This window comes from Dasypus novemcinctus, chromosome 26 (genome assembly GCF_030445035.2).
Source record: "Dasypus novemcinctus isolate mDasNov1 chromosome 26, mDasNov1.1.hap2, whole genome shotgun sequence".
Taxonomy (NCBI): Eukaryota; Metazoa; Chordata; class Mammalia; order Cingulata; family Dasypodidae; genus Dasypus; species Dasypus novemcinctus.
The window spans coordinates 17,458,819-17,464,818 of NC_080698.1; positions in this window are offsets into that span (position 1 = coordinate 17,458,819).

Genomic DNA, 6,000 nt, shown 5'->3' on the forward strand with positions numbered 1-6,000 from the left:
AGGAGTTGCCTGACCCAAATGATAACTATCATAAAACCTTGGATCTTGCCTGGTGGCTGCTACTTAAAGAGGAGCCCCACAGGCTACAGCAAAGCTAGATTTGTGTGCCCTGTGATAAACATCTACCCTGCTTGACAGCTGATGGAAAATAACTAATCATGGATTGCTCAACCTATTTGAATTGGCTCGGTAAATCTTAGGAAAGTGAGTGTAAAACAAAATATTTGCTCCTTTTAGTAAAACCACATTTAAAAATAATGACAGAAAAATCGAGGGCTAGATTGAGGGAAAATAGTACATTATTTTAAGAAAAGTGACCTTTAAAAAAGTTTGGGAGAAAAAAAAAAAACCAAAAAAAATTAAAAATAAAAAAGTTTGGGAGGTAATGGGCTTTTCTTGATGGGTTACAGAAGATCAGAAACTCAGATTTTGAGGTCTCCAGATGGTACCTTTCTCTTTTGTTGATCCATTAAAGGTATTCCTAAAAGCTGTTTTTTATCAGATTAAAAGATAAGTTGGAACTAATTGTATAGTGGTTCCACTACTCAACATCCCCTCAGCAAAAACTACACTCTACTTGGAAGGTAGATATCCTAGGCTTTGTGTAAAGCAAATACCCAGATCGCTAGTAAAGACATGGAAAAACTTGAGCTGAGACTTACCTGAAACTAAGGCCAAAGAGAACCATTAGTTCTCTATAGAGGTTGAATCTTAAATTGTTTGTAAAGATAAAATTGTTTTCCATTCCAGATCAACATTTTTTTTGAGTTCAGTATTATACCTTATAAGGTCTAAGAAAAATTGGCAAGCTCTAAAATATTTTAAATATACAATTATTATAGATTAAAAAATTAGGTTAACTGAGTGGCAGTGCCAGTATTCACTACTGAAGATATCTTTTAGCTGTTTTTTGCAGGCTAAGCACTGCTAAAGTGATGAGGATGTAACTCTTAAGCAGTGGACTTGGATATCTTCCATTTCAGTTCAGTGGAACACATCTAAAATTAGAATTTACAACGATGGCTTAGCTAAAACCTAAAGAATAAGTACGGAGTAAACCACAGAATGGGGTAGGGAGGGAATAAATTTGCTAATACCTATTTCAGAAAAACTAACACAGTGAGATAAGTGTTTATATTTGTGTATCCATATAGCTCTCCAGTATAATGGGAGTGGGGAGGGGGGGGCAGTTACTACAGGTGCACAATGTTCTGTAGCAAGAGCTACCAAAAGTTCAAAGTATGAAACCTCTATCATTGGGGTGGGGGGGTGGGGAGTGGAGTATATGGGAACCTCTTATGTTTTTTAATGTAACGTTTTGTGTGTGATCTATTAACTTTAAAAAAAAGATAATTTAAAAATAAAAATATATCAATTTAGGAAAAAAATAAACCCCTGTCATCCCCTACCCTCAGTAATGGACAAAACAGCAACACAAAGAACATTAGAGAACAATATGACAATACATAATTATCTAAGGAACAGTAAAGATGACTGCTAAAATAGTGTGGTATATTAAATTATGTAGCCCAATTTAGGCATGTTCTCAATCTTGATCTATAGTCTTGTGGGTGTGAATTCATTGTAAATAGGATCTCTTGAAGATGTTCTTTTCAGAGAAGCCAGACCCAAGAAGAGAAGAACCTTAAACCCAGAGAGAAGCAATACCCTGGAAGGGAGGAACCCAGGAAATCTGAACCCTCGCAGCTGTCAGCTGCCATCTTGCTCCAACACATGAAAGTAGACTTTGGTGAGGGAAGTAACTTATGTTTACCTGGTATCTGTAAGGTCCTACCCCAAATAAATACCTTTTATAAAAACCAAAAAAAAAAAAAAAGATGTTCTTTTCAGTTAAGGTGTGGTCCAACTGAATGAGGTTGGGTCATAATCCAAATCACTAGAGTCCTTGTAAGCACAAGAAAATCAGACATAGAGAAAGCCACAAGGAGGAGCTAGAAGACAAAAATCAGCAGGAACCCTGAAGAGATTACCATGTAATTTAAGGCAGAAGGATTCAAGCCAAGGAACTCCAAGGATTGCAGCAAGCCAGCACCAGAACACGACTGACCCTGGGAGGAAACAAGCCTTCTAGCCTCTGAAACCATGAGACAAATTCCTGTTTAAGCTAACTCTTTGTATAGTATTTGTCATAGCAGCCTAGCAGACTAAGACAAGTGGTTCCGAAAATGGAGGACTCTACTTCTAGAAATTTATAGTACAGATGTACTTAATCACATTCAAAATGTTATTCATGGACATTCATTAAAGTATTGCTTGTAATATAGCAAAGGATCGGAAATTACATTCAAAATGTTATTCATGGATATTCATTAAAGTATTGCTTGTAATATAGCAAAGGATTGGAAATAACCTAGATATCCATCAAGCATATATCTATGCAATGGAATACTGGGCAGCCATAAGAAGGAATGAAGAAAATAAAACTACTACAATATAGAAACATTTGTATAGTAGTTGTGGTAGGCAGAATTCTTTTTTTTTTTTTTGTCTTTGAATTTTTTTTAATTTATATATTTTTTTAAATTAAAATTAATAGATCACAAGGAACAGAATTCTAAGATAACATCCATGATTCCTGTCCTCTGGTATCTACACCTTTATGTAATGCCTTCCCCTGATTTTTGGTGGGAACCTGTAACTTGTTTCCAACCATAGAATATAGCAAATGTGATGGGATAGCACTCTTATGATATGTTACATTATATGGCAAAAGTAAAAGGATTTTCCAGATGTAATTAATGTCCCCAATCAGTTGACTTTAAGTTAATCAAAAGAAAGATTATCCTGGGTGGGCCTCTCCTAATCAGACGAGCCTTTTAACTTTTTTTTTTTTTTAAAGATTTATTTATTTAATTTCCCCCCCTCCCCTGGTTGTCTGTTCTTGGTGTCTATTTGCTGCGTCTTGTTTCTTTGTCCGCTTCTGTTGTCATCAGCGGCACGGGAAGTGTGGGTGGCGCCATTCCTGGGCAGGCTGCTTCTTTCTTTTCACGCTGGGCGGCTTTCCTCATGGGCGCACTCCTTGCGCGTGGGGCTCCCCCACGGCAGGGACACCCCTGCGTGGCAGGGCACTCCTTGCGCGCATCAGCACTGTGCATGGCCAGCTCCACACGGGTCAAGGAGGCCCGGGGTTTGAACCGCGGACCTCCCATATGGTAGATGGACGCCCTAACCACTGGGCCAAAGTCCGTTTCCCCAGACAAGCCTTTTAAAAGAGGACCTACGGAGTGGGTGTGGCTCAAGCAGTTGAGCATTGCCTCCCACATGGGAGGTCCTGGGTTCAGTTTCTGTGCCTCCTGAAAAAAACAAAAACAAGCAAAACAAATGAAAAAACCAACTCAGGGAAGCTGATGTGGCTCAGTGGTTGAGCACCAGCTTCCCACATAGGAGGTCCTGGGTTCAATCCCTGACACCTGGTACCTCAAGAAAAAGAAAAAGAGGGCCTACCCAATTGAAAAATGGACAGAATTCATTTATTTTTCAAGATTTATTTAATTAGTTAATTTCTCCCCACTCCCTTGTTGTTTGCACTTGCTGTGTCTATTCATCTTCCTTGTTTCTTTAGGAGGCACCAGGAACCTAACCCGAGACCTCCAATGTTGGAGGGAGGTACCTAATTGCTTAAGCCACCTCCGTTCCCTGCTTTGTTGTGTCTCTCATTGTTTTTCTTCTGTGTCTCTTGTTGCTCTAGCTTGCCACTCCTGCCCATTGTGTCAGCTTGCTGTCTTCTCATCTTTAGGAGGCACTGGGAATCTCTGTTCCCTGCTTTGTTGTATCTCTTGTTATGTTTTTCTTCTTGTGTCTCTTGTTGCATCATCTTGTTGTGTCAGCTTGCCATGTCTGCCCATCACGCCAGCCCGCTGTCTTCTTTAGGAGGCACTGGGAACTGAACCAGGGACATGTGGTAGGCCGGAGCCCAATCGCTTGAACCACATCCACCTCCTTGGACAAAGGATTTAAATAGACATTTCTCCAAAGAAGTATACAAATGGCCAATAAGTACATGAAAACATGCTCAACATCATTAACCAGGGAAATGCAAATCAAAAACCACAATGAGATAGCCAGTAAATGGCTATAATAAAAAAGAAAGACAAGAGCAAGTACTGGTGAGGATGTGGAGAAAGTGGAACTCTCATACAAATTCTGTTGGGAATATAAAATAGTGCAGTTGCTGTGGAAAACAGTTTCGCACTTCCTCAAAAGGATAAACAATTGCTATATGATCCAGGAGTTCCGCTCCTACTTCTATACCCAAGATAAATGAAAACATATATAATATTATTCATAATAGCCAAAAAGTAGAACTAACACATGTCTATCACCTAATGAATGGATAAACAAAATGTAATATATACATATAATGGAATATTACTCAGCTGTAAAAGAGAAAAAAGTATTGATACGTGGTACAACATGGATGAATCTTGAAAACATCATGCTAAGTGAAATAAATCAGATGCAAAAAGGCACATATTGTCTGATCCCATTTATGTGAAATATCCAGAAAAGGCAAATCCACAGAAACATAAAGATTAGTGGTTGCCAGGGCTGGCAGAGTAGGAATGGGGAATGACTGCTAATGGGTTTCTTTTGGGGGTGATGAAAATGTTTTAGAATAAGATAGTGGTGATGGTTGCACAACTTTGTTAATATGTTGAAAAGCTACTGAGTTATATACTTTAAAAGGATAAATTTTATGATATGTGGCTTATATCTCCATTTTTTTTTTTAAGGGATCTAAGGCCTTCATTGAGGCCAGAGACTCCAGTCGTAAGACACTCTGTCTTTTCCATTGTTGACTTTTTTTTTAATGTAGTAACATTTTTAAAAATTTTATTTTATTTATCCCGCCCTTGTTTTGCACTCACCGTCTGCTCTCTGTGTCCATTCGCTGTGTGCTCTCTATGTCTGCTCATCATCTCTTTAGGAGGCTCTGGGAACAAAACCTGGGACTTCTCGTGTGGGAGAGAAGCACACAATCTCTTGAGCCACTTCAGCTCCCTACTTTGTTGTGTCTCTCATTGTCTTCTATTTTTGAGTCCTCTTGTTGTTTCATCTTGTTGCATCAGTTCACCATGCCTGCCTGTCACGCCAGCTCGCTGTTTTGTTCATCTTTTCCAGAAGGCACCAGTAACCAAACCCAGGACCTCTCATATGGTAGACAGGATCTCAATTGCTTGACCCACATCCACTTTCCCCACTGCTGGCTTTAAGCAGGCTGCCATGTATTCTACAATTGCCAACAACCTGTAGGAGTTTGGAAGTGAAGCATTTCCTAGTGGAGTCTCTAGATGAGAATGCAACCCATTGGACATCTTGATTTCAACCTTGTTAGACCTGGGGCAGACAACCTACCTAAGCCATGCCTAGACTTCTGACCTACAGAAATTGTGAAAAAATGAATGAGTATTGTTTCAAGCCACTAATTTTAGGGTAATATGTTATGCAGCAACAGAAAACTAATACAGAGGTTATAATATGCAGAGCATTTTTAAAGTGTTTTGCATATTTTAACTCATTTCTTTGTACTTATTCTGTTTTTTCTGATGAAGAAACGCTTTTATATGTTAATAAGCAAGATATAGAACAGACTGAATAGTGTGTTATCATTTGTACACAAAAAGAGAACTATAAAGTACGTCTATTTGCATAAAATCTTTATGGAAGGCTACACAAGTAACTAGCAATATTGGTTGGTTGTGGGAAGGGGAACAAAGTCTGGAAAAAAGGAGAGAGACTATTCCTTCTTACTGTTCTTTTATACTTTAAACCACATGAGTGCATCGCTTACTCAAATTATGTTTTAAAAAGGTAGGGGAGGAGAGCAGATGTGGCTCAAGCAGTTGGGTGCTTTTTAGAGGTTTCCAATAATTAACAAGCTGTAGCTCAGTTTCCCTTGATATGCACTGGGGAAAGGCACCTCCTCCCCTGAGTCTGAGAGCACTTTCCCACAGGTTAAACAAAGGAACCTCGTAGAGA